The sequence below is a fragment of the Elephantulus edwardii genome, unplaced genomic scaffold, assembly GCF_000299155.1.
Source record: "Elephantulus edwardii isolate Elephantulus edwardi_28Jun2011 unplaced genomic scaffold, EleEdw1.0 scaffold00174, whole genome shotgun sequence".
NCBI lineage: Eukaryota > Metazoa > Chordata > Mammalia > Macroscelidea > Macroscelididae > Elephantulus > Elephantulus edwardii.
Genome location: NW_006399924.1, coordinates 4,133,072 through 4,144,872, shown reverse-complemented (window position 1 = coordinate 4,144,872; position 11,801 = coordinate 4,133,072).

The following is an 11,801-nucleotide window of genomic DNA, read 5'->3' as shown; positions in this document are numbered from 1 at the left end:
TGTACTATGTATGTACACATATATGCATACCTATGTTTATTTCGGCTTTAAGAGTTGGAAACAACCCGAGTGTCTATCAACAAATGAATGTATAGAAAAACTGTGATATATTCAGACAATGGAATATTATGTGGCATTGCAAAACAAGGAACTGATTAAATATTGGTGACCCTGGAGGACATTATGCTGAGTGAAAGATCTCGGTCACAAAAAAAAACAACACAAATACTGCATGAAGCCACTGTTATAAAAGAGGACTGATACAGGGGTTGGGGGAAGACTGAGAAAGAGGGGATAAATAATGTATACTGTATTGAAACAAATGAAGGAGAGAACTGTTTAAAAGGGATATATGATTAGGTATTATTGTTATGACAAGAGTCCAGAATGAAGGCAGTATAACGGAGTGGACTTGGGGGAGGGATCATACAACAATGAAAGAATTTTCTTTTACTTTTCGAAGAGAAGAATGAAGTGGGGGGAGGGGTTTGCAGGGAGAAATGTGCAACAATGAATAAATGGAAATTTCTTTTAAAAGGTGAATCTTATGGTTGATAAATTATATCTTAATTAGAAGCTATGATGGCTAGATTTAGTGAAATTGACACTTGTAAATTGGGACAAAGGTTGATTCGTTTTTCTTAGATACAATTTCTATAAAAGAAGAGAGTCACTCAACATCTTTCATTCATCAAACATTTTTTAACTTTTAAAGATTTTTCATAAATACTTAAAATTCCAACTAGCCACAGAGCATATGTGAATAATTGACAACTATATCATTAATTCACACAATGCAGATTAATGAAACAATAATGTAAATTTAAGAACAGACCAGCCATGATACTCTTTTCCCTTAATAAATATTTTGGGAAGAGCTAGAGAAGGGCGAAATAATGCATTCTGGTTTATTTTCACCAAATCTCTCAATTTGGCACAAGATCGAGTATTCTTTTTTATAATACAGTTTTTGTTATGTGCTATCAAGTCAGAACTGACTCAAAGCTGACCCTTCAGCTGATTTTCAGTCTGTAAATTGCACAGACCTTAGAAAGTCTTACCTTAGAAGACTTGAAATTCTACAAGTTCAACTATTCTTCATAGGTTGCATCTTGAGTTCTATGCTTCTCAGCTGTGCTCACTTGGGTTTTAACTCATCCGGTATAGCATGCAGTTCCACAAAGACCATCAAGAGTGTGTGCATGGAAGTCCTTTAAAGAGTACAAAGAATGATGAGAATTACTACGGTAGTTTGATGTGTAATGTGTTTGCTTATTAGTAGAAAAGTCAGCGGTTCAAACTCTCCAGACAGACTCTTCTTGTAAAGATTTACAGTCCTATGAAGCTGATGGATGATTACTATGAATCTAAATAGACTCAAGGGCAGTAAGTGACCATTATTGTAAAAACAGAAAGATAACCAGTAAAACGTGTATGAGGATCCAAGGGGGAGGAAGGTAGGAACAGATGGGTGAGGATGGGCAGAAAGGAAATCATAGATCACACAATTTGATGGGTGGAGGGAGGGGTGGGTAAAGGTAGTAGGAAAGATCTGGCGGGGATCTGGAAAGACAAGGCAATAGCTGGTATAGTTTAATGTTGATTAATTTTATAAAATATAATGAATCAAAATGATTGTATGAAATGCCATGTGAATGAAGGACAGTGTGAAATACAATGTATATAAACTTTGTAAGAAAACCAATATAAAATAAAATTTTAAAAGAAAAAAGGCGTTATTTTTACAATAATGATATTATAAATAATATTCATATAAAATTATTTTACTAACTTATCACTATAGGTACATGAGGTCCAGCAACAACTCTCTTCTGCACCTTTTGTGGACAAACGCTCAGTTAAATAAGCCACATTTTGTATGAATGGGAAAACAAAACCAAGCAGAAACACATGTGGAAAATAATTTTCTTTAGAAATTAAAAATAGTATTTTAAAACCCTAAAATTTCTACACTTACTTCTTCCTTCTCTGGGAGCTCTGGTGGCCTAATAGGAAGGAGCTGTAGTCATGTAGTTCAAATCCATCAGTTAGTTGCTCCACAAGAGAAAGGTGAGCAATCTCCTCTCAATTCACTTAAAACTGCCTTTGAAAATCAGCTGGGTGGTCAGCTGTGGGTCGGTTCTGACCTGATGGCACACAATAAACCATAAGCCACTCCCTTCTACTGAAATAGTGTGTCAGTTATTATCATAAACTAGTTTATCGTTTCCAAACGGCATGTTAGTTGACAAAACCAAATCCTACGCATCCCTGTTGACTCATAGCAACTCCGTTGAACAGAGTAGAACGTCTCCTCGGGTTTCCTAGGCTGTGAATTTTATGGGAACAGACTGCCTCATCTTTCTTTCTCTGAGCAGTTGGTAGTGTTTGACAGGGACTCACAAGAAGATATTATCCACTCAGGGCCTGACTGTTCTCATTAAGCTCCCACTGGCTTCCTAGAGCAGATACAATGGAGAGTGAAACACTGCATCACAGAGCAGTGGGAAGAAAGGTATTTCACCATTTGTGGAAGCATACGGGAGCATGCTTCCTAAGCAGATAGAAGACATATGGAATTCCTGATGCAAGGCTTAAAATACTTTCCAGGGTGGAAAAAGAGAAAATAAATATGTTTAGCTCTAAAGGACTCTTGACTGATGAAAATAATCACAATAATTAGTCATTGCATCAAAAATGTATTGTGGAGAGTTGCTCAGCTGGAACAATTACAATTCCCCACCCCACTGACCTTTTAAGAAGCTTCCATCTCATAGCTAAATTTTGTGTTCATCCCCCACACCATAACCTCGATTACTTTCAAGGGATCAGTTGTGACGCATGAGTCTATGCGGAGGTAAGTTTATAAATACACACAGATGTGTTAATAGGAAAGTCATTAGACTCACATCCAAATGTTACAGTTACTTTAAAATAGCAGTGCATTTCTATTACATACTCTTTGATGAATGCGATTTGTTATTTTTTTTTTATCATGATGTGTTTTTAGCTTTTCTAAGAAACACCAGTGTGAAGTATACTTCTAGAAGCACTAGGTATTCCACATAAAATGTCTGGAAGTCAGTCACTGCCAGTTTGTGGTAAGAGCCCAGATCTTTCCTCTGAATATGTTGTTGTTGTTACTGATTTTTCCTCCCCTCTCTCCTCTGTGCTATCTCTGGCAATCACTAAAGAACGCTCCTTTCACTGTGCAAACCTCTCCTTAGCTTTTTGTAATGTTGTTATGGGTCATCAAGTCAGAACCAACTCATAATTGACCATCCAGAGAGTTTTCAGAGGCAATAATTCGCACAGAAAGAGATTGCCCATCTTTCTTCCACAGAGATGAATCCGAATCATAGAGGAGGATTTGAACCACATGCCTTCAGGTTGGCAGCCAAGTTCCTTGCCACGAGGCCACCAGGGTTCCCCAGCTTTTAGTAATAGTAGACTCACAGACTTTGGGCATGCTGCCAGAAGTGGCCAGTCCTTGGAATAAGACATGGTGCTTGGCAAGATGGAGGGTCAGTGAAAGAAAGGCCATCAACCAGATGGACTGACACAGTGACTACAAGAATGGGCTTGTACAAGGCAGACATCATGAGGATGACGAGGACAGGGCAAGGTTCTTAGATGTTGTTCATGGGTTGAGCAGCAAATCTTAGTCAACTTGACAGAATATAACAACAACAACAACAACAAAGACTCAAAGTATTTTTCCTTTTGCGATTGGCTTAATGGACTCGGCATAATGTCCTCCAGGTTTATCTATATTATTCAGTGTTTCAAGAATTCTACATTATTCTTCAACATGGCATTGCATTTGATTGCGTGTATGTGTACTCATTTGTCCACTGATGAGCATTTACATTGTTTGCATTTCTTTGTTATTATAAATAATGATTCCATCAACATGGGTGCACATAAATCTCTTTGTGTCCTAATTCTTAATTCTTTTAGTGATAGGATTGCTGGACTAAATGGTATTTCTATCTCAAACTTCTTAAAAAAGCACCATACTTGTTTCCACAGTGTTCACATAATTTTACAGTTCCACCAGTAATGTGTGAATCTTAATCTCTCTGCACCCTAACCAGTGTTTGTTTTCTGGCTAATTGAATTTTGCTACTGGAGAATGCTGATGGCATAGTGCATTGTATATTGTGCTGCTAACCAAAAGGCCATTGGTTTGGATCCACCAGGTGCTCTGTGGGAGAAACGTGAGCAGCCTCCTCTCCTAAAGATTTTACAGCCTCAGAAATGGATAGAGAGTTGCTGGGAGTCAGAATTGCCCTGATGGCAGTTAGTGTGGTATGTTGTTACTGGGGTGACAACATTATTTCTACATCTTCCGAATAATTAATGATCATTTCATATATTTGTTGGCCATGTGAATGTCTTATTTTGTAAAATGTTTTCATGTTCTCTGTTCATTTTTAAATTGGATTATTTGTCTTTTTCTTGTTGAAGTGGAATGTTCTCTAAATTTTAGAGTTTAATCTTTTCAGATGTATCATTGCCAAGTATGTCTCCCTGTATGTTCTCTTTTCATTCTTCTGGAGAAGGGATTTTTTTAAAAAATAAAATTGTGTGTGTGTGTGTGTGTGTGTGTGTGTGTGTGTGTGTGTGTGTGGTCAAATTGGATCCAGCTGGTACAGGAGGAGATTGCCCCTCCTTCTCCAGCAGAGCATCTGGTGGATTTGAACTGCTTGCCTCTGGGATTGCAGTGCAGTTTCTTGCCACTAGGTCACCAGATCTCCATGGAGAAGGGTTTTGACACTTAAAGGAATTTAATTTTTAGATGGTCTTGGTAATTTAGTTTACCTTCCATTATTTGTGATTTTGTTGTTGTTGTGTTGCATTTAATTGTCAATTTGTGCCATAAATTGTCTCTCCTATCTTGAATTTAATAATCAGGGAGCTCAGGTGGCCTAGTGATAAGAAGATGTGCTTTCAACTCAAAGGCAAGTGGTTCAATTCCAGCAGCTGCTCTGTGGGAAAAAGATGAACATTCTGCCTCTGTACAATTAACTGCCTCTGAAAACCCACTGTAGAGTCAGTGTTGGATCAATCTGGACTGTTGTTGTTATGTCCCATTGAGTCACTTGTGACTCATAGTGACCCACAATAGCTCTGACCCTGCTCTATCTTGAGTCAATCTCATAGTTTCTGACACATCTACCAGCATTATCCAAATCATTGAATCAATCCATCTCATCCAGGGTCTTCCTTTCTTGCACTGTCCCTCTACTCTTCCAAGCATGATGTCCCTTTCCAAGGACTGGTTTCTCATTGCAACATGCCCAAAGTATGTCAGATGGAGCTTCAAAATCCTTGCCAAGGAACAGCTTACTACCACCCTCTCCAGGACGAACCTGTTTGTTTTTCTAGCAGTCCAAGATATATTTAATACTCTTCCCCAGCACCACAACTGAAAGGCATCAGTTCTTCTTCTATCTTCCTTAGTCAATGTCCAACTTTCTGATATATTGCAAGTATTTGCAAAGATCATGGCCTGAGTCAGGTGCACCTTAGTCTCTAGACTTATATCGTTGCCCTTCAGTACTCTGGAGAAGTCTCTGACAGCAGACTTTTCTATTGCAATTTGTCTTTCTATTTCCTAGCTCCTGGTACCAAGAGTGTTGATTGTGGAGTCAAGCAAGCTGAAGCTGTTAACAATCTCAATCTCTTCATCTATTATCATGCCAATTGGCCCAGTGGTGAGAATCTTTGTTTTCTTGATGTTGAGCTTCAATCCATATTGAAGGCTGCAATCCTTGATCTTCTGCAGCAAATGCCTCAGTTTCTCCTCAGTTTCAGCAAGAAGGTTGTGTCCTCCGCATAATGAAAGTTGTTGAAGAGTCCTTCTCCAATGCTGATGCTACATTCCTCCTTACAGAGCCCAGCCTCCTGACATATACCAGCAAAATACCTTTAGTTTTTACATGTAGATCTTTGAACCATCTTGAGTTAGTTTTTTAGTATGGTATGCATTATTAATCTTGCTTCATTTTTCTACAAATTGTTATTTACTCTTGCTAACACCATTTGTTAAAGATAGTAATAAAATATTTTCCCCACTTAATGTTTTTAAGCTATTTGTCAAAGATCAAGTGTCCATAGGTGGATGAATTTACTTTGGTGTACTCAGTTCTGTTTCCCTAACTTGTATTATGTAGATGACACAACCTTGTTTTCTGAAAGTGAGGAGGACTTGAAGTACTTGTTACAGAAGATCAAAGAATACAAATACAGCCTGAAATGTGGATTGTATCTCAGTGTCAAAAAAACCCACAAAGATTCTTACCACTGGACATTTATAGGCAGCATCATGATCGATGGAGAAAAGATTGAAACTGTCAATATTTCATCTTACTTGGATTCACAATTAGCATTCTTGGTATCAGCAGTCAGGAAATCAGCAGATGCATTGCACTGGGAAAGGTTGCAGTTAGGAACTTCCCCAAATTATACGGTGTACCTCATTCAGGCCATGGTCTTCATGTTAGATTCATCACATGGTATGCATCTGAGAGCTGGGAAATGAATAAGAATGACGGAAGAAGAATTGCTAACCTTAAGCTGTGGTGTTGGAGAAGAGTGCTCAACATTCCATGAATAGCCAAAAGAACAAACAAATGTGTCTTGGAGGGGGTACAGTCAGAGTGCTCATTGGAGGCAAAGATGTTGGTTGAGGCTTCTCCTCACATATTCTGGACATGTTGCTAAGAGAGGCTGTTCCTTGGAGACCAGGGATATGATGCTCAGAAAGGTAGAGGGTTGGCTAAGGAGAGGAAGACCCTCGATCGGTAGAATGAAATGGTAACTGCTACAGTGAGCTGAAATGTGTCTGGAAGTGAGAAGATGGCATCGGGTTCAGATCTTTTGTTCTTAAAGTCACTGTGAGTCATACTTAACTCAGTGACACCTAACAACAAGTCTACATGTTTGTCATTGGACCAGTATTGGGCTGTTTTGACTATAGGGGGGCTCCATATTCAGGTCCTGAATTGGATAGTGTAAGACCTCTTTGTTCTTTCTGTTCAGTAGTGATTTACTCATTCAAGGTCCCTTTCTTTTCCCATATAATGTTGATGATTGTTTTTTTCCTTCTCCTTAAAGATCTGGATTGGAATATCAATAGATCACTTTGGGTAGTGTTGCAATGTTGGTTTTTCCTATCACCTGGCATGTGGCCTGGTGGCAAAAAAGCTGCATTGCAATCCGAAAGGCATATGGTTTGAGGCCACCAGGCACTCCATGGGAGAAAAATCTCCTCCTGTGTGATTAACTGCCTCTGAAAACCCACTGGAGGGTCAGCTGTGGGTCGGTTCTAATTCCATGGTGCACAACACCAACAACAACACATGGCATGTTCTTCCACTTATATAGTTCTCTTATTTTCTTGTAATAATGTTCTATTTTTTTCTTTGTGTAGGTCCTTTGCATGTCTGGACATGTTTATTTCTAATATTTATTTTCTTTTCTTAGTAGTATTATAAATTATGTTTCATTCTTTCCTTCTTAGAGTTGTCTTCATTAGGCATAGAGGAGTCTTGGGTTTATATGATGAGCTTGTACCCTGCCATTCTGCCAAATATGTCAACTATTTGCACTTGTTCTGTTGCTCACTTTCTGAAATTTTCTATTTATAGGATCATACCATCTGCAAATAGAAAAAGTTTACATTTTTATTTCCCCATTTAGATTCTTTTCATTTCCCTTTGTTGCCTTATTGCCCTGGTGATGTTGCAATGCAATGTTAAATAGGGCTGGTGTTAGAAATCATTCTTGTCTGGTTCCATTTGCATGGAGAATATGTTCAGTCTCAGCTGCTCTGCAGAAGAAATATGGACAGGTGTCCTCAGGGGAATTACAGCTACTGAAAACTGGCTTAAGAGTCAGTTTCTACTTGATAGTACAGAACGACAACAACAAAAGTTCTAGTATCTTGTCTGGCTTTGGTATCAGGGTTATACCTGTTTCATAAGATCAGTCTGTGGTTCCTGAGTATACCGAGGACAGAATATTCTCTTCATCTTCTGTGGTGTGGTGGGTTTACTGTTAAAAATGGGTTTCCTACGCCATTGCCTTTGGCTTTTGCCACATGGCTGTAGTGTGGGGAGAAAAAAATGCATATAAGGTGTGTAGTCTCTCCATAAAGAGCTTGACCAGTTTTGTCATCTACTACATTTAAATTGACCTAGTGTCAAAATCCCCAGTAATCTCGCTACTATAGAGAATGTAGCAGGTATCCTTGGGGCCAGAGATTCTTGTGCTGGTCAAACTGGGACCTAGATGGGAACAGCAATGGTGGACAATCAGAAAGCGATGTGAGGCAGAGCTGACATGGGACAGCTGTTCCACAGAGCCAGAGCCTTTGACGAAGCTTACCAGAGGATTGGAGGGAAAACAGTGTAAGTGACAAAACTGTGAGAGCTTTGTAGGGAGCTCTGGGCCTGGTGGTAAGGAGGTGTTGTGATCCAAAGTCACGCGGCTTGAATCCACCAGATACTCTGCAGAAGAAAGATGGACAATATTCTCTCATGTGAATATAGCTGCTGAAAACTCACTCAAATTAGCTCTGAGTGTTGATTCGATAGTACAGAACAACAAGAGTGCTCTGCAGCACTGACCTAAAACTGTGAGGCTGAAGGTCAAAGAGCCTGCGAGCTTGCTTGAGAAGATGCCCAGATGAAAAACTGTAAGCTGTTCACTTCTCTAGGAAACTCCATAAGCTTGAGTTTAGTTCTGTGCGCTCATTGCAATGACTTGTTGGGCCCAGGAGTACAGAAGTACTACTAGGAGCACTAGGATGGATGGATGGTGTTGGAATTGGTAGGAGTAGGTGTAGGGAGCATGAGGAGACATGTCTGGCCTCACAGCAATCAGGTTTGTGCTATGGATATTTTTGATGGGGATTATTTCCTCCAGGGGAGGTAACGGAGTCAAGCTCAACTGCTGCTGTGTTAGTTGCACTCTTTTCAGACCTTTACGTCCTCCAGGACTCACAGAGTCTAGCCACTGAGTCAAGCTGAATGATCAAAAAAAATATGTAAAATATAATTCCTTTACCAAGGACTTCATATAGACTGACAGGACACTAAAGGAATATTACAAAATCAAGGATGATAATCTGTGTCACATTTTAATGCCAAGTCACATTTTAATATTTTAAAGAAAACATCCTAATATTAAGATTCTTATAGTGTGTGGTCATTTTATGGGAATAGAATTGTTATGAGCTTCTGAAAAGAAATGAATCTTTAGATGAAAGGTCAACTTTGGCAAATGCCACATGATGTCTACATCCCTTTTTCCTTTGGATGTGAGATACTATTATTTTCGTGTTTGTCATGAAAGTATTTTCCCTTTCCTCTTTCTAAATCTTAGAGGATGCCTTGACTAACTATCACAAAGCTATTAGGAAACATCTGAAGCTTACAGTGATATGACTTGGAAAGTGATTTTCTAATATGTTAACTTCAAAGGAGCTTTGAAATCTTGGAATGTCAGAACCAGCCTAGAGTTAATCCTCCCAAACATTGCTTTAGTGGCCTATCCGGGTTTTGTTTTGATAGGTCTTTAATAAGCAGTTAAGCTCAGAAGGGAGCATTCTGAGAGACATACCCTTCTGTGATATTGTGCTCATTTTTCTCTCTGTGAAGGTATCATGGTTTTAAATACCTAAAGCCCAATGAATCTACTATTTTCATAGGTACCTGCCAGCATACACCATTTTTTAGTTCACTTTTCTGCTGCTTTAGGACCCCGGCATGGAGATTCAGATCTTTCTCCAGGCCCCAAAAGACTCTAGCCACAAAGCTTGCTGAGTAGCAAAGATGATATGAGACTATTCTCTCTACTCCTTTAATTCTTCCTTACTCCATGACAGAAAAAAGAATGGAAGCATAGGCAGCCAAACAAAGCAGCTGCTTCACTTACTATGTAGGCTGCTGGGATGAGAGGGATGGTTCACCCCAATGAAGAGCTGTGAGTAATGACGTAATTGTGTTTGCTCTATAACTGTGTCCCATATGCAGCACATAGTCTGAAGGTATATATACACACGGATGAAGGCATAGAGGGGGTGTATGTGTATTTGTTTGTATGCACAGATGAGGGTGTAGAGGGGTTGAGTGTATGTGTGTATGCACGGATAAGGGTGTAGAGGGGGTGTATGTGTCTATGTGTATGCATGGATGAAGGCGTAGAGGGGGTGTATGTGTATGTGTGTGTATGCACAGGTGAGGGCATGGGGCTTGTATGTGGAAGTGCATATATACATGGATGAGGGTATAGAGGCAGTGAGTGTGTGTGTGTGCATGGATGAAGACATGGGGGGGTATGAGTGCATGTGCACACACATGCCTGTCTGTCTGTCTTTTTATCCTGCATGAAGCATTTCTCTAACAGCTCAGCTCTCATACATATGTAAAATATCCTAACTCTAGAAAATATCATCCATTAAATTGTTCAAGGTCTTTTATACAAAGACCTCTGTGACAATTTATTTTCAGAGCTCAGTGTCAGAAAAGGTTTGTCTCTTCTGAATAATTGGGCTGTTTGCTTCGACTGGGGGGAAAATTATATAACTTGTCACAATCTCTTTTTTACCTCAGTTACGAGGAAGCTAAATTTTGCATGCAAACACTGTCATTTTCTTCCTTCATGTTTTTGTCAAAATATAATTTGCTCATCTCTTTCCCCTCCCCTGTTTTAAACTAGTTGCTGACTCATGGTGACCCTGCGTGTCGGAGTAGAACAGTGCTTCATGGTGTTCCAATGGTTGTTTTTTTTCAAAGCTATTTGCCAGGTCTTTCTTCCAAGGTACTTCTAGGTGGACTCTAACCCCCAATATTTCTTTTAGCAGTCGAGTGTGTGAACCGCCCAGTGATTCCACCAACTTACCATATTTTAAAGTTCTTTCTCCATTCATTCTACCTCACAGTTCAGCACTTTTTTTTTCTTTTTTAAACTACTGGTAATCTCTGGTTTCAAGTGAGATCCATTTTCCTGAGTGTGTCCTTAAGACAAATTTGTAGGTAAGTCAGAACAAGGGTATAAGGTTCTCATTTCGCCTTATTTTTGTTCAAGAAAAGGTTTGAAGCATTTCCAGTGATTTAAAAGTTGCACATGTGATGAGTGAGGTGATTATGATGAAAAATTTGTTACAAGTAGAGGGTGGTTCAGTCCTTTCAAAGTGAGGGCAAATTTACTTAACATTAAAGGGTAAGTATGAGTTTTCTGTAAGTCAGTCATTCTTAAGCCAGAAACTAACTGACAATAACTTAAAAGGGAAAGTAAAGCTTTAGTTGGGTCATAGGATGCTCCAAAGATTAATTCTAAAGGAAATTCTGAGTGGAAATTCATTCAATGATAATTAATTATTTGCTTTTCTGTCTTCTTTATCTTACTTTAATTGATTAGACAGCAAGCATATTTCCCTCATTAAAACGTGTGTTTATCACTAATAATCAAGTACAGACCTTTTCCTGAATTTTGTCAAATTTTCCTGCATATGAAGTTGGAATCTGCTTTTCAAAATTGAGCTTTTGTAGGCCACCTATCATAAGCATCAAATCCATAGATTGTTGGTTATCTAGGACTTTCGTGTTTTAAATATTTTTTTCTAGGAATAAAATTTCAGTAATTGTCAGAAGTCTCTCTCAGGGAGGAGTGATAGGGAATGGCAAAGGACACACTGCAAAGAAGATTAATCAGAACTGGCTTTGACAAGCACTGTGGCATTTGGACAAGAACAAACTGGGAGGAGGGTAGAGAGAATAGTGCAACAATGA